At 41.0% G+C, this 26,782-nt stretch overlaps 1 pseudogene; it reads right to left on the reverse strand.

Moving 5' to 3' along the window:
• Positions 1 to 25,256, reverse strand: part of LOC145064819 (putative Peroxidase 48) — a 25,609-nt pseudogene extending 353 nt beyond the window's left edge.
• Between the last annotated feature and the right edge of the window lie 1,526 nt (positions 25,257 to 26,782).

Raw genomic sequence — 26,782 nt, forward strand, 5'->3', positions numbered from 1 at the left:
ATCCGTTGTTGCATACTAATAACACGTTGTCACACACGTTTTAAACAAACAAATTTATCACTGCTGGGTGCACAAAAAATATAGCACAGGGAAGCAGGGACGAATCCTCAGGGACATAGCCTAATGGTCAATGCCTTTTTTGCATCAGGCACAATCTAGTTAAGACAAAAATTATTAAAAGGGGGTTTTAATTAAGAACTAAAAACTAAAAATGCAGTGATATTAAAATTAAACGAACATCAATATAAAAAACGATTTCAGTTCTTTTGCGACTTTCCTAATCATGTAACCGATCCATATCTGAAAAACTAACAAGCTCTAGTAATTTCTCTTTTACCTAAATTAGTTAATCAAAACAAGCTCTTTAATTAACCCTAACTTTTTACTGTCTAATCAAACAAGCTCTTAATTAAGATCAGAAAAGTTGCATTATAATCTATATCAAATTTCCAGCAATATCCAATACTTCTCACAAGCTCGGAAGCATAAAGATATGATTTTTTAGTTTACACCAGAGTTAAATCCCAACACGGAACCAATCTGATACTTGTTACTTTTTGTGACAACACGAAATTTTATCCCGTCATTTTAACCACATCTTCCGTTAATAAAACCCGTTTTATTAATTGTCCGTTAACCTTTTGGAAGAGGTTAATTAATTTGGGACTTTTATAATGACTTTGTAAGGGTTGAAACAAATTAGAAACACCCTCATTCATCCCTTGAAAAGTTTTAGTTTCAACCAAGTCAAAATACAACCATTTAATCGGGTGCGACCAAAAGCCCGTTTAACGTCATTATTGGGTAGATTTCCACTGAGCCACAAGCTCAACCCCTATATAAGGGGGAGTGGACTCCATTCACACCCTTTTCACTCTCTCTCTCTCTCTCTCTCTCTCTCTCTACAACTTGCATTCGGTCCAAAAAAAACGCCCATTTCGAGCCCCAAACTAGTAAGTAATCTACCCTAACTTGTTGTTTAGCTCATTTAACATGCAAATTCGTGTTTAAGACATCAAATAGGGGCCAAATCATGTGTTTATGGACCAAGAACACTCTTGGACCGTAAACACCCATAAGTGGGGTTTTGAAGCCCTAAAACCCTTCCAAATCATTCATAGGGATTAGATATGACTTGTGGACTTACACCTTCGAGCTTAGAACACCAAAACCTTGCATTTTGGAGAGTAAACATGAGTTTATGGCCCAAGAACACTCTTGGACCGTAAAACCCTCTTCAAGGACCGTGAACACCTTATAAGGTGTTAGAATTGCCCTCAAACACCTCCTAAGGCTTGGGAAAATGTCTTGAATCAACCACAAATGAAGTAGGGGCTTTAAACTTCAATTAAACCATGGACTTAGGAGTTTACGGCTGTAAACCCCCCAATGATTGGTCTATGGGCCGTAAACTCCCAAAAAGTGGCCAAATGATGCCCTAACACCCCAATTTGACTTGGATTAATGCTTAGAACTTTATACTCTATCATTTAAGGCCTAAATTCATGAAGGAAATGACCAAGTGAGAGTTTACGGACGTAAACTCCTTGTTTAGGGCCGTAAAATCCTTAAATGGTCCATTTGGATCCTTAAACCCCTTCATAATCCTTATATTTGGACGTAGCCTAACCCTACAAGTGATATAAGACCTTTTAGCATCCAAAGATACACCACCCATGAGTTTACGGCTGTAAACTCATGGGGATATGGTCTTAGGGCCGTAAACTCTATAAAGAGTTTAATCTTGAAGAGTAAACTCCCTAACTATGCCATACACTCCCTTAGATGCTACCCGGGACACCCCTAGCAGTTGACCAAAGTATTTTCCACACTTTAGGATGCGTATACGTGTTTAATTAGTATTATAATTACTAATTTTATGTAAAAATATGTTAATAGGTTAGTAAGTGTGCTCAAGTCCTTACTTGACACCGAGCACCCAACCGACACCTTCACCCGATCCACTTACAATAGGTGAGTTCATACCTCTGAATCAACCTTTTAAATGTTTTTACATTCTTTTATGGGGGGATACAAGTTAAAACATGCTAGTTATCATATCAATCATATGTGATTAATAACCCGCATGCACAAGGATTTATCACACTTTCAACTGTTTTACCAAGTATAATATTATAGATGGTTTTCTAAAACGTCTTTACTTGTTTAAGTCTTTTCTCAAATTGTCTCTTGCGCTGTATGTTTTACTTCTAAACCAATTACAACAGTGTTTTAAACAAAGATTTTCTTTACTCATTTTTTGTTATCAAATTTTATTCAAAACGTGTTAATGAACGGTTTTCAAAACTTGTTTTACATAAAGGTATCAGGTCGTAATTTCTTATATTTAAAGGTTTCCAAAGGTTTTACCAAAGTTTTGTTTTTTACTTCTATACTTCCACTTCGTTAATGCATGCCTGTATGTGTATTGTTCTATAAATAATCTTTAAAGGACTTAGGAAGGCTAGTTCGCCCTATTTCCTTTTCCTTGTTTGGATGTCGTCTAGTGGGTATCGGATATCCGTCCGAAGGTCGTTTAAACATTAGTTATATATCATGTATACATATATGAACATAAAGGCTCTCACTTTCTCTCTCTCTCTCTCTCTCTCTCTCTCTCTCTCGCTCTCAGCCAGTGCATCGCCTTGGGTAGTAAAGGCCTCCCTCTATTATTCATGTTCCTGGAACCCTAGTAACTATTATAGGAATAGTTAGGAGACTCTCTCTCTCTCTCTCTCTATCTCTCACTCTATCTCTCTCTCTGTATCTCTCTCTATCTCTCTCTCTCTCTCACACACATACTTTAGAATGTAACACACTATTTCCCTCTACGACACTTCATAGCGCCAATGCCATGTAACCAGAGTCTCAGGGAAGGAGAGCGAACATCATGTGTATAGATCTATACAGGACTGACACTCCCACACCCTGACTACTAGCTACAGTCCGCGCCAGTAAGGTGCATAGGTGACATAAAGCCACTACTAATACTGCCACTACCTCTGCGCGTGACCTGGAGGGTCATCGGATACTCTATCGTCAATCAGCATGGTTACATACAAGTTCACATTCACCCTTTGTTTTAGACCTTGCTAGCTGTATCGTTCATGTGATACTGTCTGGGGTCTGTGTTTCTTTGTTTTAGACCTTGCTAGCTGTATCGTTCATTTGATAATGTCTGGGGTCTGTGTTTCTTTGTTTTAGACCCTGCTAGCCGTATCGATCATTTGATACCGTTTGGGGTCTGTGTTTCCTTTTGTTAGACTGAGCCAGGCGTATCATTCATTCGATACTCTCCTGGAGTCTATGATTTCTTTTGCCTTAGTCAGCTATATTTTTCTGCTGAGGCATATGTTATTTTCCCCTAGTATTTTTACTAGTGATATTCTCCTACTTTCTTTAAAGTCAAATACTGTATTTTGGTAATGATAGTATTTCAGGGAAAATTTCTCTTTAAAACATAACACCATCGAGTCTTGGTAGAAGACTACTTTTAATTAGAAAATATAGGATTTTATGGAAAGGACGCTAATAGACCGTAGATTCTAAACTACTACTTTTTTTTTTATAAAGTCATTTTGAATAAAATGCTTACTTATACAAATGACACTAAACACTTCTGAACTCACCAGCATTTATAAAAATTCTGATACTCGCTTTCAAAATAACTTGTATTCTCAGGTCAACATTAGACATGTACAACCGGGAGCTTTTGTGAAGCCAGCCTAGAACCGAGCTGCATCTATACTAGTTTCTGTATTATTTTGATGTCGCTATAAAATGTAACTTATGTAAAACTATTATTATTAATGCAATGGTTGTTGTACTTTGATTACTATACTGCATATGTTGTGATACTTGACATGACGTCATCCACCCCAGAATGTTTCCACCGTTCCGGTTTTGGGGTGTTACAGATTGGTATTAGAGCGTTGTTTATAGTGAGCTCAATATATCAATTCATAAAAGATATACAGCCTATAAATATATAAGGATAAAACACTCTGACAAAGAATTATACTTTAAAATATAACCATATTTTACCAAAGTATAAGAACATCCAGAATCTAAACACTCGAACACAAGTATCTCAAGAAGAACAAGAATAAAAGTCTTCGGATGTTGAGCATTATCGTCAAACCTGGGCAGTTATGTAATCGTAAGCTTGAATAAATGTAACCTGATCAACTACATTTATTCAAGATGTGATGAACGTGTGCTTGGGAGTGATAGTGGTGTTGCAACGAGTCTGAAACTTACCAACTAGGAATGCTAGAGTCAAACATAAAGTTTGAAAATACTATAGGAGTATTGTGGAATACTAAAAGACTCACATTAATCCCAGAATCATATTCAGAAGTTAAGAACCAAACAAGAAATTCAAATACCATAGGGGTATTTTAGGATCCATAGATAACCTTGTGTGAAAAACTAAAATGATCCCTTATTGATATACCTATGATTACAAAGGGTACACTTCCAAGATTATATATAATAAGGATCCCATAGACTGAAAATGTATGGTTTCGCTCTATTTCTTTTTCCTCGTTGGGATGTGGATATAGAGTAGTATCACATATTCGAAGGCCTATCGGATCTAAGCTATACATGATTTTTGCACCCTATGTAATTTTAGCAGGACTCAATATGGATCACTCAGTGAAATGTTAATAATCTCTTAGGATTCTTTAGACATTTCCATTCTTGCACAAACCCTATAGAAAACCGTATCCACTTCAATGTTCGACAGAAGAGTTGTTACAGACCCATAAGAGGTTCATTGAGAAGATTTCCAAGTTCGTAAATAAATGAACCAAGGTGGGACTATTGAAACCACCAAGTGTCTATACCTTTTTAGGGACATCGGTGGGAAATTCGCCTGAACTTCCGAGATTTCCAGTCATCCATCATGAAGTGATGATACCCAGAGTCAGAATCGGGAGTAAGACGGAGCAGAAATTCAATATGTCTATATGAGCAGAGAACCCTAGGTAACTACCCGAAGGAAAAACCAACGCCGGTCCCAGTCAAGGATATGAGGTGGACAGAGGGAGCCAGTACATGGAACCCGAGAAGTGTCTTTTCCTTGTCATTGTCGTGCTAATACACCCATAAAATCATACAATTTAGTGAGTTAGTGATTACACTACTCACACTATGTGTTAGGTAAATCGCCTTTTCCCGTCGCAAGTAATATGATTAGATCGGATCTCAAACCTTGATTGAGAATGTTTAGCCATAAGCCTTCATGAGCCTTTCTTCTGTGATTTCGTTACGAACTTCCCTCAAATCTTTCCAGGTTGGAGAGTGAAACTTTCCCAGTATAATGGTAACTTAGTAGGAACGACTCCCATCATATGGCTTTTCTGATATCCTTACTCCTACCTTGAATACCTGGACTACATCATAGGGATGTAGGTCGACACTCAGACAACCAATATCCGAGGCGCAGGAAAAATTTATGCCTTATATAGTAAGGATAGATACGTCTAAGGGTTAACCACCGTCCCTCATCGGCTTGTGTTCCTTTCCGCGTAGGAAAACCATGCCTCCGAAGAAGCGTAACCAATCCACTGGCAAGAAACCTACTCTCCTATTCGATGAAGCTACGTTCCAAGCTGCAGTCTCGGCAACCGTAGCAGCTGTCATGGCTCATCGGAATGATAACAACGCCAATGTTAGCAAGAGCCCTATCGGGAATTCCGATCCTAGCAATGGACAGCAGCAACCAACACCTGCATACCCAACCACCCAAGAACCTCAGCCAACTCCACTAAAGAGAAAGCTCAAGAACGAGGAAGGAAGTACCTCAGCTCAAGGACCTTTCAAAGGGCAACGAGCTGAGACAGTCAATACCCCTGCCAATCCTTCCATCCCTACACCTAGGAGACCATACCGAGGAAACCTCCCCCGTTGCGGAAAACATAGCTACCATCATCATGTTATATGCCAGGAACTCTGTTGTACTAGGTGCAACATGAAGGGGCTTACCGCTCGCGTCTGCAGAACCCCGGTTGAGTTTATTACACCAACCACCAATGTGACGATCAATCCAGTATGCCACCTATGTGATGAGATTGGGCACCTAAAGCGAGATTGCCCAACTGAAAGAAAAGACAAGGACACGGGAGGAGTCTAACTCTAATGCTTGGGGAGAAGATTCAAGGGACTCGGTAGATTTTTGGTACGTCTCTCAATCTCAGATAACTAACCAAAAACATTAAAAGGCTAATTCTAAATGTAATAACTTCCCCGTTAAGGCGAAAGTCGCAACACGGTTATAAAATTTAAAATTTCATCAGGTAAAACTATAATGGCTAGATATATATGTTAAGGCCATGTATAATTGAGATGTATAGACCTAGAGTGAGTGATGCCGCCTCATTTCCTGTTCCTCTTTTGGTTGTGGATTTAAGGCGGAGTCGCATAGTCAACAGTCCTTCCCACCTTAATTCTACATGACTAGTATATGTTATGCAATTATAGAAAGGCCTCGTGAGAATCCATTCATGAAAGGTACCCTATTCAGAAACACTTAGGACCCTCTACAGTTCCGCGTCAACTCTATCGGTCCAAGTATCCGCGACAGTGATACACGTAACGAAAACTGAGACGCCTAGAAATTGTGTGCCCGTTCAGCACATGGCCCTATCGGCCCTCATTCTTTCTCATGTCGAAGTATGCCAACTTCGACGCCTCTATCAATCATGGTTCGATTTAGTGCAACCATGTGTAAATCCCTAGTGTTGTGTAAAAAGAACTTTCACCGTAGCTATTTCGGCAAATAAAGGTTCTTCCGAACCTAAAGATAATAAAACCTAATGCGATCCGTCAGTCTTCCCTCTTATCTCAAACCTTCCGAAGTACCCAGGAGAAGGGTACCGCACGCTGTTAACCAACCCCTTCTTAGACAAATAGAACCCGAAGCGAAAGACACTGCAGGTATTCCAGAAGACGATAACCACCCGAAGCCTACTCCATAGATCCCCCAGAAAGACCCTTCGCACCTCACAATCAGGTTCGTGAATAGGGGATAGAACTCGTGGGACTGACTACTATAACTGAGTATATGCATAAGGGCGATATATAATTGAGATAAAAAAGTTTTAAGATGTGTGCTTCCTCCCTACTCCCTGTTCCTCGTTGGGTTGTGGGTCTGGGGTGGAGTCGCACAACTGAATATCCCATCGACCTCAATTATATACGGCTTGCATACACCAAGTATTAGTGTTTGAGTCAAGTATGAGCTCTACCCCAAACCTCATAATGAAACCCTTCATCATATCCCGTAGAATAGGAGCTATAGTCCAGAGAACCCCTGCGGGTTGAGCTAATATAATGACCACAAATCCGAAATTTGTTGTCATCCTGGTTAAGCCATCATAGTAGCTAACACCCTCAATTAATAAATAAACCTGAGTCTTAAGAGTCAAGTACATTGACTACGACCATCCACTCACGCTTAATCCCCCGAATTAAGCATCTCAGCGGATATCCCGGAAATCCAGAAGCTGCGATACGTTAAACCTTGAGAAGAGTGGATGAAGAGATTAGACGTTCCGAGTGACGGAACCCTATACTTCTAAGACTTAACCCAAAACAAGAAAAATCAGAACCCACGAAAGAGTAGTTGCAGAAGATGCTCGCACTACTCAGGCACTTCGTCCTCCTTGTTACTGACAAGTAGTGCCTAGGACACTCTGCCTCCTCACATGGTAGAAGTCACCGTCACCCTGTAGACGATAGACTGCATTCTCCGAAGTGAATACTAGAATGCTAAGAACCACATGATAACCTCCGCGGCCAAGAATACTTGAATAAAGTACAAAAGTAGGTTGCGTTTAACCTTATAACCCAGATCCCGAGGAGATTATAGACTTGACGCCAGTCTAGGTGTTAGTCGATGGGTTATACAAGAGCACACGCTTTCCACAGCTAGAATAAACTGACGCATTAAAGAATAGGGCATGTCTTAGAGATTCATTGAGACTAGTAGGTTTCCAAGAATTCTATCTCTCGCAGAGATGGTAGAACCACCTCCTGAGATGGTCCAACACTTCAGAAAATCTCTAAGGATTGAGTTAGCCCTGAGCAGGGAATGTTATTCATGAAACAGCAAAACAAGTAAGATCATGATTCTTTCCCGTTAAGAATCATATGGTGGAAGCGTCGACTAGACGATGATGAAAAGTTTAAAAACTTTCTAAACAATCATCTAGTTGAAACCCTATCTCACCAACCCTGAGAGTTTCCGTTAGAGACATCTCAAGAACCAGAAGTGCAGGTTCATTTCACACTAGGTTGAGATAGACCCCTGCAACAAACTGATACCCGTAGACATCCAATTCATCGGACGGTCCAGAAAACCTCTAAAAGCCAATCAGTAGGAAACACGAATTCAAGGACAACCCGAGCTTTCTAAGAACCAACCAGAAGGACTACACCCTCAGTAAGAGAGAACTTTTAGAACTTCAAAATGGAGATCGCGCCAATGATGATCTCACCATAGAAGTACACTATGTTCTAAGTACTGAAAAGCTCTACCCTTCCGAGAGCTTAGGACCATCCGAGATTCCTCACAAAATTGGTCCAACCCTCGTCAGACCACACCTCCCTTCGGAAACTCCATAAGTTTCACCCCAAATCAATCCACTCCTTAGACTTGAAAAGTGGTTGCCCGACGTCATTCTTTGTATCCCACTCGTCTTGATAGAAACCATTGGGAACCCTAACTTCGTAGACGCACCTGTAGGAATCGCTAACTGAACGAATCAGAATCCACATCCCGTAAGTGAAGGATTGTTAGAACGCCAAGAATAGGCTAGAGTTCACTTGGGAGTGCGAGGACCAACCGAATAGGAAGTGTCCTCATACCTCTACCTGATTGTCTATGCCACTTCCTTGCCAAAACCCTAATTTCGGGACGAAATTCCCTCTAATGGGGGGATGATGTTACAACCCGAAATTTTATCCCGTCATTTTAACCAGATCTTCCGTTAATAAAACCCGTTTTATTAATTGTCCGTTAACCTTTTGGAAGAGGTTAATTAATTTGGGACTTTATAATGACTTTGTAAGGGTTGAAACCAATTAGAAACATCCTCATTAATCCCTTGAAAAGTTTTAGTTTCAACCAAGTCAAAATACGACCATTTAATCGGGTGCGACCAAAAGCTCCGTTTAACGTCAGTATTGGGTAGATTTCCACTGAGCCACAAGCTCAACCCCTATATAAGGGGGAGCGGACTCCATTCACACCCTTTTCACTCTTTCTCTACACTCTCTCTACAACTTGCATTCGATCCAAAAAACGCCCATTTCGAGCCCCAAACTAGTAAGTAATCTACCCTAACTTGTTGTTTAGCTCATTTAACATGCAAATTCGTGGTTAAGACATCAAATAGGGGCCAAATCATGTGTTTACGACTCAAGAAAACTCTTGGACCGTAAACACCCATAAGTGGGGTTTTGAAGCCCCAAAACCCTTCCAAATCACTCCTAGGGCTTAGATATGACTTGTGGACTTACACCTTCGAGCTTAGAACACCAAAACCTTTCATTTTGGAGAGTAACCATGAGTTTACGGCCCAAGAACACTCTTGGACCGTAAACCCCTCTTCAAGGGCCGTGAACACATTATAAGGCGTTAGAATTGCCCTCAAACACCTCCTAAGGTTTGGGAAAATGTCTTGAATCAACCACAAATGAACCATGGACTTAGGAGTTTACGGCCGTAAACCCCCCAATGATTGGTCCACGGGCCGTAAACTCCCAAAAAGTGGCCAAATGATGCCCTAACACCCCCATTTGACTTAGATTAATGCTTAGAACTTTATACTCTATCATTTAAGGCCTAAATTCAAGAATGAAATGACCAAGTGAGAGTTTACGGCCGCAAACGCCTTGTTTAGGGTTGTAAACTCCTTAAATGGTCCATTTGGAGCCTTAAACCCTTTCATAAGCCTTATATTTGGACCTAGCCTAACCTTACAAGTGATATAAGACCTTTTAGCATCCAAAGATACACCACCCATGAGTTTACGGCCGTAAACTCATTGGGATATGGTCTTAGGGCCGTAAAATCTATAAAGAGTTTACTCTTGAAGAGTAAACTCCCTAACTATGCCATACACTCGCTTAGATGCTACCCAGAACACCCCTATCACTTGACCAAAGTATTTTCTACACTTTAGGATGCATATACATATTTAATTAGTATTATAGTTACTAATTGTATGTAAACATATGTCATCATATGTTAATAGGTCACTAAGTGTGTTCAAGTCCTTACTTGACACCGAGCACCCAACCTGCACCTTCACCCGATCCACTTACAATAGGTGAGTTCATACCCCTGAATTAACCTTTTAGATGTTTTTACATGCTTTTATGAGAGGGGGGGGGGGAATACAAGTTAAAACATGCTAGTTATCATATCAATCATATGTGATTAATAACCCGCATGCACAAGGATTTATCACACTTTCAACTGTTTTACCAAGTATAATACTATAGATGGTTTTCTAAAACGTCTTTACTTGTTTAAGTCTTTTCTCAAATTGTCTCTTGCGCTGTATGTTTTAATTCTAAACCAATTACAATAGTGTTTTAAACAAATATTTTCTTTACTCATTTTGTGTTATCAAATTTTATTCAAAACGTGTTTATGAACGGTTTTCAAAACATATTTTACATAAAGGTATCAGGTTGTAAATTCTTATTTTTAAAGGTTTCCAAAGGTTTTACCAAAGTTTTCTTCTTTACTTCTATACTTCCACTTTGTTAATGCATGCCTGTATTTGTATAGCTATATAATTAATCTTTAAAGGACTTAGGAAGGCTAGTTCGCCCTATTTCCTTTTCCTTGTTTGGATGTGGTCTGGTGGGTATCGGGTATCCGTCCGAAGGTCATTTAAACATTAGTTATATATCATGTATACATATATGGACATAAAGGCTCTCTCTCCCTCTCTCTCTCTCTCTCTCTCTCTCGCTCGCTCTCAGCCAGTGCATCGCCTTGGGTAGTAAAGGCCTCCCTCTATTATTCATGTTCCTGGATCCCTAGTAACTATTATAGGAATAATTAGGAGACTATATCTCTCACTCTCTCTCTCTCTATCTCTCTATCTCTCACTCTATCTCACTCTCTATCGCTATCTCTCTATCTCTCTCTCTCTTACTTTAGAATGTGACATACTATTTCCTTCTACGACGCTTCATAGCGCCAATTCCGTGTAACCAGAGTCTCCGGGATGGAGAGCGAACATCATGTGTATAGATTTATACGGGACTGACACTCCCACACCCTGACTACTAGCTACAGTCCACGCTAGTAACGCCCATGGGTGACATAAAGCCACTACTACTATTGCCACTATCGATCATTTGATACTATCTGGGGTCTGTGTTTCCTTTTGTTAGACTGAGCCAGGCGTATCATTCATTTGATACTCTCCTGGAGTCTATGATTTCTTTTGCCTTAGTCAGCAGTATTTTTCTGCTGAGGCATATGTTATTTTCCCCTAGTATTTTTACTAGTGATATTCTCCTACTTTCTTTAAAGTCAAATACTGTATTTTGGTAATGATAGTATTTCAGGGAAAATTTCTCTTTAAAACATAACACCATCGAGTCTTGGTAGAAGACTACTTTTAATTAGAAAATATAGGATTTTCTGGAAAGGACGCTAATACACCGTAGATTCTAAACTACTACTTTTTTTATAAAGACATTTTGAATAAAATGCTTACTTACACAAATGACACTAAATACTTATGAACTCACCAACATTTATAAAAATGCTGATACTCGCTTTCAAAATAACTTGTATTCTCAGGTCAGCATTAGACAGGTACAATTGGGAGCTTTTGTGAAGCCAGACTAGAACCGAGCTGCATCTATACTAGTTTCTGTATTATTTTGATGTCGCTATAAAATGTAACTTATCTAAAACTATTACTATTAATGCAATGGTTGTTGTACTTTGATTACTATACTGCATATGTTGTGATACTTGACATGACATCATCCACCCCAGAATGTTTCTGCCGTTCCGGTTTTGGGGTGTGACACTTTTACCAGTTGACAATAATAATTACGGATTCTAATAACTGATTAACTGGAATGATAAAGCCCTAATTAGGTGATCAAACTAACAAGAATTCAAATCAAACATTCATTAAGAACAAAACTGAAGAACCTAGTTAGAAACACAAATCAAGAACTAGATGTAATGATCAATCACATGAAAAGTACTTGTCTTTGCAGAACTAAAAACTAGGGTTTAGCCAGACATGGCCAAAATCTGATGAAAACAAATGCAAAAAAGACATCAAACAACTTATCTTACTAATCTACTTGAAGAAGATGATCCACATTCTTCAGATCTTTAGAAATCGTTGAAATCAGAGAAGAAACGCCTCCAAAATCATATTTCCGTCGTCTGGAACCTCTGGAACCGCCAACTTAGGTTACAAGAATGCTATCAGGGCTATTTATACGTCCAACAGCAAAAACGACGTGCATGCGATCGCATGTAGACAACTTGAGATTGCAGGTTTTGCTCTTGCCTTTTTAATGAAGTAGGATGCTATTTTGGAACTTTTTTGCCAACCTACGATCGCTTGTACACAATCTGCAATCACATGTATTAAGTTTTCACTCCCAGATGAATTTTTGGCACAAAAAACCTCGAAGACAAGTTGCGACCAAAGATGCGATCACATAAAGGCCCCGCTCGATCGCATAGTGACAAAATTCAATCGCATGTTTAGCCTATGACGTCCGAAATTTCGTCTACTTTTCATATCATTTTGAATCGCGTCAATCGGAGTTACGGTTAATGAGATATGATCAAAATACTGACAGGGGGTCAAAGCTGCCAGCAACATCCTTTAACTTTAGATTGCAGAGTCTATCTTCGTGTGATCAATTCGATCGAATGTTTCTTGACCAAAGCATCTTCCAATCATTCCTCAACATACTCCATAAGTTCCAAGCTCCATTTTAAGCTCCAAACGCGCATCTAATTGCTCACAAAGCACTGCTCTACTCGAACTATCTGATATTGACATAAAATCATGAGCAATACAGGAATTCTATCAAAATACATGAGCTGAACATTATTTAAACAAATGACATGGAAATGTAAAAAATATAATGCTAAAAGAATAATAAAAACTATGCTATAAGATGCATAAAATGGCATCTAACAAATCTCCCCAAGCTTAAACCTTACTTGCTCTCAAGTATGAAGAAGATAAAACATTATAAACAGATGGAAAGATGTAGATGGCCTAAAAAAAAATTTAGAATAAAAAGAAAATAAAAACTTAAACTAAAATACTTCACTCTTTTTTTTGTCACATGATCAAATTTCACAACGAGGAAGCCCCAATGAAGTCATTACCTTGACAACAGTCTCAATATTTTATATTAACAATTCATATTTATATTTAATTAGTTAAACCAAGCTTGAGCAAATAGTTTTTACGCCGAATTAAAATTGTGAAAACAGTGTATTTTTAAAAATAATTCTACGAAAATTCGTTTATAAAAACTTAGCCTGACTAACCCCTCCTTTTTTTCCGAACTCGTCTAGTAAACGCGGTAAGCTCCATTATGGACATAAAATCCAAGCTTACCTATATGATTCCACTGTCGAGGGATTAATCTCATTATACCACATGTCTTCTTTATCTTGATCAACTCTTTAGATTTAACTTGCTTGCTTCTTGATTTCGACTTGAACTTGACTTGGATTTGACTTTGAATTTCAAATTTCTTCAAGTTTCTTGATGTACCATTTTTAACACATATTGAATGGGCGCGAATTTTACTTTGAGGACCACCATAACTTCAATACTTCAAAAATGATAATAAATTGTTGGTATAACAAGAGTTCCCTCCCAACCTCAAAAGGCGCAGAAACTATAGGGTTCAGTACTTCAAGGAATGATAAGGGTTATCCAATCTAGGTTCTTTTTAAGGCATTCAAAGAACTTATTTCTAAAACACTGTTTGTTTTTCCAGCCCACACTTCCATTGTAAAAATTATCCGACTCATATATTGGTTCATTGTGAAAACATTTAAAACACTTGAAAAGATAATTCTTAAATTTGATTGTAACGAGACTTATTTTCGGTATCTATCACACTTCATCTTAACAGAGCTATCGAATATAAAAAGATATCCCCATCTCTTGTAAAATTTTTAATGTTTTCAAGATTTTAAAGATTTTTTTTTAATATGAAGAAAATAAAAATAACTAGAAATAAAAAAATTTTGGGTTTCTTTTTACGAATGCAGAAAAGTAAAAACATAATATATTTTTTGGATTTTTAAAATTTTTATATGCAAATGCAATGCAAAAAATAAGACGCAAAAATAAAAATCAATATTTGAAAACTAAAACGAAAAACTAAAAAATTTTGTAACACCGTAAAAATTTGAACAATTTTTCACTTTTGAAAAACCATAAATATCATTCACGATCATTTAAAAAAACATTGATCAACATTGTATCAGTAGAAAATCCCAAGATCATAATATATATAAACTCTAATGTGTGTGTGCGTGTGTGTACCGGCGCCTTCCCACGCTCATCACTGGTACCTGAAACACATAACACAACAACTGTAAGCACAAATGCTTAGTGAGTTCCCCAAATACCGCATACAACACATATGCCACTCGAGGCTATAATACGACCTTCCGGTCGATGTGTCTCAGCGGGACCCTCCAGTCCCGTAGCTCGTTGGGCCCTCCGGCCCGGTCTGTATCGTTGGACTCTTCGGTCCGGTCTATAACATCATACAACATACATGTAACACATAGCACATGATCTCATACATAACACATAAGACCCTCTGGTCCACACAATATACCACTCTAGGTAACGTATAGTGAGAAGACTCACCTCGGTGTCTTAGTAAATATCTGACTCGGTAGAAATGTGATCTAACCTCTGCCTAATCACATAAAGTAAATACTCTCATAAATACAACTGTACTCAACCCTAAAAGTCAACAAGGTCAACGGTCAAACTTTGACCCGACTCGTCGAGTGCACTAGGGCGACTAGGCGAGTCTACACGTGTCCACTGACTCTCTCAGTCCCTCTCTTGGCACGTCGAGTACTTCCCCTGACTCGACGAGTTCCACCTGGCATGAATCGCGGGGCCACCCCGACTCAACTCGCCGAGTCTCAAGAACAACTCGGCAAGTTCCGCCTTGAACTCCAGTCCCCCTTACTCTCCCTGACTCACCGAGTTAATCCCCAACTCGGCAAGTCCACTCACTGAGTGATTTATGGGAAACCCTCATCCTACTTGCCGAGTCTATTCTTCGGACTCGGTAAGTTCATGCCATGCACAAACTCCACAGGCCACCTGAGGTTAGATCTGTTCCATATATTCATAGATCTGGCCTTCCCAAGCATGATAATCACGTAAAGTTCAGACCTTGACACTCATACAACATCAAAATGTTCTAACTTGGTGATTTAGCCCCAAAAATGACATCCCAAGCTCATGGCTCCCAAATGACTCATAAAGCTCCAAGGATTAAGGCCTCTGGACCTCTTTGGGTCCAGATCCAAGACATAAACTCGAGAAGGGACCAAATGCTCCACTTAATCAACCTCACAAAGGGTTAGAAAACCCTAATACTAAGAATCAACACCAAAACAGAAGAAGGTCCGAGAAAAATACCTCAATACAATCTCTATGAACTCAAAAATCACCAAAATCGCACCTCCTTCAGCCTCCTCTTGCCTTGGTCACTTCCTTCTTGCAAAAACACCCACAAAAGGATCAAGAATGGCCTTTCCTTCCTCACAAACGCTCTAAATCTCTTAGGGTTTCTCTCTGGGGGTCGGTGGCCGCAAATGACGGCCCTAAGGGCCTTTAAATAGTTCTCAAACCCTAGAAATTAGGGTTTCATTAAACAACGTGGACTTGCCGAGTCCAGCTGTGAACTCGTATCCGAATCCGCGACCATACTCGGCGAGTTTATACTCCAACTCACCGAGGCCCCTCTCAAAACCCAAAAATAAATGAATAAGAAACTAATACCTGGGAACCCAGATGTTACAATTCTTCCCCACTAGAATCAGACTTCGCCCTCGAAGTCTCACTCTACAAACAACTCTGGATGTTGCTCCCACATCTCACACTCTGGTTCCCAAGTTAACTCTGACCCTTTCCGATGCTGCCACTGGACCTGGACCAGAGGCACCTCCTTGTTTCTCAAAACCTTGATCTTCCAATCCCTAATCGCCACCGGTCTCTCAACATAATTCAGGCTCGCATCCACCTGAATATCTTCTAATGGCACCACTTCTGACTCATCGGCTATACACTTTCGCAGCTGCGACACGTGGAAAGTGTCATGAATCTGACCCAACTCTACTGGCAACTCCAAACGATAGGCTACCCTGCCTACCCTCGCGATCACCCTGATAGGGCTAATATATCGGGGCCCCAACTTGCCCCTCTTCTTGAATCGGATCACTCCTTTCCAAGGAGAGACCTTCAGGAGCACGAAATCGCCGACCTGAAACTCGAGCTCGGACCGGCGTCTGTCCGCATAACTTTTCTGACGACTCTGAGTGGTCAACAACTTCTGTCTAACCTGTTGGATCTGCTCTATCGTTTGAAGCACAATCTCGGTGCTACCCTTCACACGCTGCCCTACTTCTCCCCAGCAAATAGGGGTTCGACACCTCCTCCCATACAACAGCTCAAAGGGCGGCATGGCAATGCTCGAATGATGGCTGTTGTTATAAGAAAACTCTGCCAAGGGAAAATACGTGTCCCAACTCCCACCGAAATCCAACACACATGCTCAGAGCATGTCCTCGAGTGTCTAGATCGTCCGCTCACACTGACCGTCAGTCTGTGGGTGGTATGCGGTACTAAAATGCAGTTTCGTACCCAATTCCTCATGAAACTTCTTCCAGAATATGGAAGTGAAACGCACATCTCGATCTGAGACAATCGAGATCGGCACTCCATGCCGCGATACCACCTCTCTCACGTACATCTCTGCCAACCTCTCCGCGGAAGAGCTCTCACTGATGGCCAGGAAGTAAGCACTCTTCGTCAACCTGTCCACAATCACCCAAATTGCATCGACACCCCTCGCGTTCCTTGGCAATTTGGTGATGAAATCCATGGTAAGTTGTTCCCATTTCCACTCAGGAATCTCTAATGGTTGCAACTTACCATGTGGATGCTGGTGCTCGACCTTCACCCTCCGACAGGTCAAGCATCTCTCTACAAACCATGCGACATCCCTCTTCATACAGGGCCACCAATATTCCTTTTTTAGGTCTAAATACATCTTAGTGGCCCCGGGATGGATCGAGAATTTCGATCGATGAGCCTCTTCCATCAAAATGGTATGTATTCCGCCCACGGACGGTACCCATATCTGGCCCTGAAATGTCATAAGCCCCCGGCTATCAGTAACTAATTCTGATACCAGCCCGACAACTCGCTCTCTCTTCTGGCTTTCTGGCCTCAAAACCTCAGCCTGGTCCCCATGAATAGCATCCAACACCGGGGTCATCACTGACAATCTCAAACAAACATATCGTATTGGGGTGCCCTCCGCCCTACGACTCAGTGCATCGGCTACAACATTAGCCTTGCCCGGGTGGTACAGGATCTCACAATCATAATCCTTGACCACGTCCAACCACCTCCTCTAGCGCATATTCAGGTTGGGCTGATCCATCAAATACTTCAAGCTCTTGTAGTCCGTGTATATCATACACCGAACCCCATACAGATAATGTCGCCAGATCTTGAGGGCGAACACTACCGCTCCCAGCTCCAAATCATGAGTGGGATATCTCGACTCATAAGGCTTAAGCTGCCTCGATGCATATGCTATCACATGTCCCCTCTGCATAAGCACCGCTCCCAATCCGGATATCGATGCATCACAATATACCACAAAATCCTCCATCCCTTCCGGAAGGGCTAACACTGGGGCTTCGCATAATTTCTGGCGAAGCGTCTCGAACGAGGTCTGCTGCTCCGGACCCCAAGAAAACGCAACACCCTTCCGGGTCAACTTGGTGAGTGGCACGGCGATCTTGGAGAAATCCTTAATAAATCTCCGATAATAGCTGCCAAACCCAGAAACTCCTGATCTCGGTGGGTGATCTCGGCACCTCCCACCTCATGACCGCCTCAATCTTGGCCGGATCTTCCAATATCCCATTCTGATTAACGAGATGCCCCAAAAACTGAACCTCTTGTAGCCAGAACTCACATTTGGAGAACTTGGCATAAAGCCTCTCCGATCTTAGAACTCCAAGGATCTCCCTCAAATGCTCCTCATGCTGCTCTCTGGATCTCGAATACACTAATATGTCGTCGATGAACACGATCACTGAGCGATCCAACAACGGTCTGCACACCCTGTTCATGAGATCCATGAACACCGCCGGTGTGTTGATGAGTCTGAAAGGCATCACCACGAACTCGTAATGCCCATAACGAGTCCATAATGTTGTCTTCTGGACGTCCTCCTCCCACACCCTCACCTGATGATACCCAGACCTCAAATCGATCTTGGAGAACCAAGATGCCCCTGCAACTAATCGAACAAATCATCGATCCTCAGCAATGGGTAACGGTTCTTAATTGTTAGCTTATTCAACTCACGATAATCAATGCACATCCATTGCGAACCATCCTTCTTCTTGACAAAGAGAATAGGCACCCCCATGGCGAACTGCTCAGCCTGATAAACCCCTTCCCCAGCAGCTCCTGGAGCTGCGAGAATAACTCCTGCATCTCCGGAGGCGCAAGGCGATAAGGCGCCTTGGCGATAGGCGCAGCTCCCGGAACCAATTCAATACTGAACTCTACCTGCCTTTCCGGAGGCACACCCGGCAACTCCTCTAGAAACACATCCGGAAACTCACGCACTATTGGGACCTCATCAAATGACTTCGGTCTCTCTGAATCAACCCTCGCATCCATCACAAATGCCACAAATCCCTTACAGCCCTGCTGTAGACTCTGTCTTGCTAGGGCGGCCGAGCAAAATGTTGACCCCGTACGTGTACCCTCGCCGTACACCGTAAGAACTCCCCCACTAGGATCTCGAATCGTCACCAATTGATGCTCGCAGTTTATCACGGCTCCATATCGGCTCAACCAATCCATACCCACTATAACACACACGTCCCATATCGCGATCGGAACCAGATCTATCGGGAACTCCATACCGAAGATCTCAAGGACACATCCTCGAATCACATCTGAAGCATACACTGCTCGCTCATCAGCTATATAAACTCGCAGAGGTCGATCCAACGCCTCTCAACGGATACTAATGTGCTGACTAAAAGCTACGGAAACGAACGACCGACTCGCACCCGAGTCAAATAAAACCACAGCAGGCACAGAACTCACAAGAAAAGTACATACGCATATCATCATATAAGCATAAAAACTCAACTCAAATAAAAGATGAAAAGAGAATACATACCAGCCACAACATCGGGGCGCCGCGCGGACCTCCTCCGCAGTCAACTGAAATGCTCTCCCACGAGCCTTCGGGGCCTTGGCCTTCACCGGCCGAACCTCGGTAGCGCTAGTAGCAAGCGCAGATCCTTGTGCTGACCCCTAAAGAAGATGAGGGCACTCGGCCTTCCGATGGCCGGTTTGGTTACAATGAAAGCAAACCGATAATCCCTTGGGGCAATCCCTCGCGATATGCCCCTCCTTCCCGCACTTGTAGCACACTCCAGCCCTACACGACCCCTCGTGACTCTTATCGCACTTCCCACAAGTGCGGCCCTTCGCGCCCCCAGATCTCGAATCAGCGGGTCTAGCCCGCTTGGCTGCCGGCTGAGACTGAGCTGGTCGCCGATCCGCTCTCTGTGACTCGGCCTCGTCCCTGGCCTGAGTCTCCAACTCAATCTCCCTCTTCTGGGAATTTGCATGGAGCTCAGCAAATGTCAGGTAAGTCGAGTTCGCCACGATCTCCTGAATATCTCTCCTCAGAACACTCAGATAACGGCTCATACGAGCCTGCTCAGAAGACACATGCTCAGGGCAAAACATCTCCCTCTCATGAAACTTCCTGGTGATCACTGCCACAGAATCAGTACCATGTTTGAGGATCAAGAACTCCTGAATCAACTGTTCCCTCTCCACTAGGGGAACATACTCCTCTCTGAACATAGCGGTGAACCTCTCCCAGGTCACCTCGAAAATCTCAGCCAAAGTGAAGTTCATCGTCACGAACTTCCACCAATCCTTCGCTCCCAGGCGGAGCTGGTTCAGGGCGAACCGAACCCTCAAGTGCTCTGGACAAGAACATGTATAGAAACATCCCTAGATGTCATAGATCCATCTCATAGCGGCAATCGGGTCCTGCGTCCCGTCGAACTCTAGTGGCTTCGTGTTGCTGAACTCCCGGAACAATAACGAGTCAAACCCTTGAGGTCTGGCAGCAGTAGCAACAGCAGTAGCTGCAGCTGTAGCAGCCTCAGTCAGCGCTGCATACCGCTCATCAAAAGTCTCAATCAAAGTGGTCTTGATGTCCCCAAACATCTCAGGAATCTCAGCCCGGATGGCAGCAGCCACCTCCTCGTGAATCAATAGACGGATCTCCTCGTCGCTGACACCACTGCTCTCAGGTATGTGTCGAGTCCCAACCATGATGCCTCTGAAATACAACAAAAATTATCAGAGACTCGATCGAGCATACTCATACTCGATACGCAACCCTACTTGTCCTCCGTTGTCTAAAAGATTCTTACATGGAATGCCCACTGATCCGGTGTCTTCAGTAGTACGTGCCCAATACTACTTACCACACCGCATCAGCATTCACTCCAAGTCCTCCTCCTTGGATCTTGGATTGCAAGTACACTATTCTCATGAGCTCCTAACTGCTATCTAGTCGCTCTCAAAGCATCTCAGCAGCAGAAATCTCCTAGGCTAAGGCATCACAAATCAGGCCACTCTAGTCCTAATATGTATACCTAGCCTACTCTAGCATGCATAATGTAACATAACTTATCTCATAACACATAATGTAAGGGTACTTTTGAGGATTCACCGTTCGGGTGCTGGCTGATCGTACACACGGATCTGCTCTGTTTGTCTCAAAACTCTTTTTACTCTTTTCAAAAATTTTACTTCATTATCAAAATTTTCCTCAAATCCTCAGTTTGAGTTCAGATACGCCCGAAGATGCATCCGAATCCCTCAAACCAAGGCTCTGATAACAACTTGTAACACCGTAAAAATTTGAACAATTTTTCACTTTTGAAAAACCATAAATATCATTCACAATCATTTAAAAAAACATTGTATCAGTACAAAATCCCAAGATCATAATATATATAAACTCCAATGTGTGTGTGTGTGTACGAATCATGCCGGCGCCTTCCCACGCTCATCACTGGTACCTGAAACACATAACACAACAACTGTAAGCACAAATGCTTAGTGAGTTCCCCAAAATACCGCATACAACACATACGCCACTCGATGCTATAATACGATCTTCCGGTCGATGTGTCTCAGCGGGACCCTCTAGTCCCGTAGCTCGTTGGACCCTATGGTCCGATCATAGCTCGTTGGGCCCTCCGGCCCGGTCTGTATCGTTGGACTCTTCGGTCCGGTCTATAACATCATACAACATACATGTAACACCTAGCACATAATCTCATACATAAAACATAAGACCCTCTGGTCCACACAATATACCACTCTAGGTAACGTATAGTGAGAAGACTCACCTCGGTGTCTTGGTAAATATTTGACTCGGTAGAAATGTGATCTAGCCTCCGCCTAATCACATAAAGTAAATACTCTCGTAAATACAACTGTACTCAACCCTAAAAGTCAACAAGGTCAACGGTCAAACTTTGACCCGACTCGTCGAGTGCACTAGGGTGACTCGGCGAGTCTACACGTGTCCACTGACTCTCTCAATCCCTCTCTTGGTACGTCGAGTACTTCCCCTGACTCGACGAGTTCCACCTGGCATGAATCGCAGGGCCACCCCGACTCAACTCGCCGAGTCTCAAGAACAACTCGGCGAGTTCCGCCTTGAACTCCAGTCCCCCTTACTCTCCCTGACTCACCGAGTTAATCCCCAACTCGGCAAGTCCACTCACTAAGTGATTTATGGGAAACCCTCATCCTACTCGCCGAGTCTGTTCTTCGGACTCGGCAAGTTCATGCCATGCACAAACTCCACAGGCCTCCTGAGGTCAGATCTCTTCCATACATTCATAGATCTGGCCTTCCCAAGCATGATAATCACGTAAAGTTCAGACCTTGACACTCATACAACATCAAAATGGTCTAACTTGGTGATTTAGCCCCAAAAATGACATCCCAAGCTCATGGCTCCCAAAATGACTCATAAAGCTCCAAGGATTAAGGCCTATGGACCTCTTTGGGTCCAGATCCAAGACATAAACTCGAGAAGGGACCAAATGCTCCACTTAATCAACCTCTAAAAGGGTTAGAAAAGCCTAACACTAAGAATCAACACCAAAACTGAAGAATGTCCGAGAAAAATACCTCAATACAATATCTATGAACTCAAAAATCACCAAAATCGCACCTCCTGGAGCCTCCTCTTGCCTTGGTCACTTCCTTCTTGCAAAAACACCCACAAAAGGATCAAGAATGGCCTCTCCTTCCTCACCAACGCTCTAGATCTCTTAGGGTTTCTCTCTAGGGGTTCGTGGCCGCAAATGACGGCCCTAAGGGCCTTTAAATATGTCTCAAACCCTGGAAATTAGGGTTTCATTAAACAGCGTGGACTCGACGAGTCCACTCATGAACTCGCCGAGTCCAGCTGTGAACTCGCATCCGAATCCGCGACCATACTCGGCGAGTTTAGACACCAACTCGCCTAGTCTCCTCATAACTTTCAAAAATAAGAGAATAAAATATAATGCATGGGAATCCGGATGTTACAAATTTAAAATTCGTAACGAAAAATGCAAAATTTTACACTAACCCCCTCCCCAAGCTTAAAATGATGAATTGTCCTCAATGCTCAAAGAGGAATGAACAGCTCAATAAAGAATATAAAAGCAAAAATATGCAGCTAGGAATGAATGTACCTGATAGATTGCAGAAATTCTGATTTTGACGATGAATGTTGACGAAAAATTTGAATTTCAGCAACTCTGTCGATCCTCTGATTTCCCCAAGCTTTCTTGGAACTGCGATCATCTCTTTATTGAAAGCATAAAAAACTAAAAACTACTCATCGGGTTGCATCCCGGAAAGCTGGCCCTTTTTAAGGTTGTCGGCGCGACCATGCCTGAAGACTAGATTACCTGTACCTAAATATTTTGGCATGAAACAATTAACAGTACCATGTCCCCGAAAACGGCGCCAATTTGTTAAGACCGCTATCGCGCACGTATTACACAAATAAATTTATCACTGCAGGTTGCACTAAAAATATAGCACAAGGAAGCAGGGTCGAATTCTTAGGGACACAGCCTAATGGTCAATGGCTTTTTGCATCAGGCACAATCTAGTCAAGACAGAAATTATTAAAAGGGGGTTTTAATTAAAAACTAAAAACTAAAAATGCAGTGATATTAAAATTAAACGAAAATCAATATAAAAAACGATTTCAGTTCTGTTGCGACTTTCCTAATCATGTAACCGATCCATATCTGATTATTTGAGATGCATTCTATCTAAGCTGGTACTGAGAAAAACTAACAAGCTCTAGTAATTTCTCTTTTACCTAAATTAGTTAATCAAAACAAGCTCTTCAATTAACCCTAACTTTTTACTGTCTAATCAAACAAGCTCTTAATTAAGATCAGAAAAGTTGCATTATAATCTATATAAAATTTCCAGCAATACCCAATACTTCTCACAGGCTCGGAAGCATAAATATATGATTTTTTAGTTTACACCAGAGTTAAATCCCAACACGGAACCAATCTGATACTTGTTATTTTTACCAGTTGACAAGAATAATTATGGATTCTAATAATTAATTAACTTGAATGATAAAGCCCTAATTAGGTGATCAGACTAACAAGAATTCAAATCAAACATTCATTAAGAACAAAACTGAAGAATCTAGATAGAAACACAAATCAAAAACCAGATCTAATGATCAATCACATGAAAAGTACTTGTCTTTGCAGAACTGCAAACTAGGGTTTAGCCAGACATGGACAATATCTGATAAAAACAAATGAAAAAAGACATCAAACAACTTATCTTACTAATCTACTTGAAGGAGATGATCCACATTCTTCAGATCTTCAGAAATCGTTGAAATCAGAGAAGAAACGCCTCCAAAATCATATTTTCATCGTCTGGAACCTATGGAATTGCCAACTTAGGTTACAGGAATGCTATCAGGGCTATTTATACGTCCAACAACAAAAATGACATGTATACGATCACATGTAGACAACCTGAGATTCCAGGTTTTGCTCGTGCCTTTTTAATGAAGTAGGATGCTATTTTGGAACTTTTTGGCCAACCTGCGATCGTATGTAGACAACCTGTAATCACATGTATTAAGTTTTCACTCCAGGATAAATTTTTGGCACAAAAAAACCTCGAAGACAAGTTGCGACCAAAGATGCGATCGCATAAAGGCCCCATGTGATCGCATAGTGCCAAAATGTGATCGCATGTTTAGGATATGACGTCCGCAATTTCGTCTACTTTTCATATCATTTTGCATCGCGTCAATCGGAGTTATGGTTAATGAGATATGATCAAAATACTGACAGGGGGTCAAAGCTGCCAGCAACATCCTTTAACTTTAGATTGCAGAGTCTATCTTCGTGTGATCAATTCGATCGAATGTTTCTTGACCAAAGCATTTTCCAATCATTCCTCAACATACTCCATAAGTTCCAAGCTCCATTTTAAGCTCCAAACGTGCATCCAATTGCTCCCAAAGCACTACTCCACTCGAACTATCTGAAATTGACATAAAATCATGAGCAGTACGGGAATTCTATCAAAAGACATGAGTTGAACATTATTTAAACAATTGACATGCAAATGTAAAAAATATGATGCTAAAATAGTAATAAAAACTATGTTATAAGATGCATAAAAAGGCATCTAACACATACTCATTTTAATAACTCCACAAATTCAGAATCCATTGATGGGTCTGGTTTATCTATTCCACAAAAGTTGTATAGTCTTTTTTTCAAAGAACTTGCAGTGAATCATTCTGGTACAATGAGCACCTGTAATTGAAGAATAGAATCATAGATGATTGATTAGGAAGAATCATGGTAGATAATTAAAGAATAGAAGAATAGAATCAAAGATGATTGATTTGTGGGATCCAAAAGTACCGAGGCATCACATCCTTGTATCATGTTCAATTGTTCATTCAAATTCATATTATCTACAAAAATACTCGAATCTAACAATAATGTATATAAACACTCTTTAAGTGACTATGAATAACACTTTGAGACTAGTATTATGTGAATTTGGTAGAATCAACATCAAAACCTAGATTGGTGATGTTAACGTGCAATTACAGTACAAAAAACTCATCGCATTATCAATTTGCTTTAACAGGATTACAATCATGTTCGTAACTAGCTATATTTTATTAACGCTATGAGATTGTATAACATCAATCTGGATAAATCATGATATGGACAAATAGATTCGATCATATACCACAACGAATAGAAATAGAGAAACAAGCAAACCAGAAATCACAAGTTGAAAAACCGAAGACATCGTATTAGATGTAGAAGTGTGAAATGAGGGATAATATCTAACATGTACAAAACAATCATGAAAAACCAGGCGAAGAATAGTTGGAGCAGCACTCGAATTTCGATCGTAGATCCGACGTATATTTGATTTAATAATTTGGTTCGCTTCAGAGTAGGATTGTCGATAATAGTCATACTGAAGCAATGAATCATATGAAGCAATCAAAGAGAGAAGAAGATAAAATTCAAATAGAAGAAGAAGGTTCGTTTTTCCATCGATTCCCATGGCGCATCTATGTTTATAAACAAGCCCTAGCTAGTACAATATGAAAACACTGTTGATTTTGTGCAGAAGAGAAAGGAGCATGAAAGTAAAAAGTAAAAAGAAAGTAAAAAGTAACAATGTTTTTACGTGTGTGCTATCTGAGGAGGAAAGGGATTTTAAAAGAAAGTTTGTTTAATCAACTGTGTTTGAATTTACTGTAATAACCTCAGTCCTTCTCCATTACTACGGCCGCTTTTGCACGAATGAGTAGTTTGGTAATATTGTATACTTCTTAGGGTTTTTACTCTTTAGTGGTTCTCATTTGAACCTTTACCTATATATATATATATATATATATATATATATATATATATATATATATAGAGAGAGAGAGAGAGAGAGAGAGAGAGAGAGTGAGGTTCAAATATGGATGAACAAATATTGTGTGGATGTAGGGATTAATATGGGCCAAATATTATTTAATTATAATAAATAATTAATTCAATCATCTACCTTTTAATTTAGGAAAAATACTTTATTTAAAACCCTATTGCTTCTTCAATCGACACTCACAAATGTCTTCCTTCTGTAGCAGATAAGTAAATCATCCTCCTGTTTCAAAGCTTCTATGTAAAGTTGACGATTCTTGTAGCATATCAACAGATGTCTGCTTTCAAGAGCTCTATTTTGTTGGGGAATGATTCTCCTTTCCGGCTTGTGCGCTCGAATTCGACGAACACTCACAATATGTATACATTACAAAGCCTAATTTGCGCGAATTCTAC

Source organism: Lactuca serriola, chromosome 1, assembly GCF_051521515.1.
Source record: "Lactuca serriola cultivar US96UC23 chromosome 1, Lser_US96UC23_V15, whole genome shotgun sequence".
Lineage (NCBI taxonomy): Eukaryota > Viridiplantae > Streptophyta > Magnoliopsida > Asterales > Asteraceae > Lactuca > Lactuca serriola.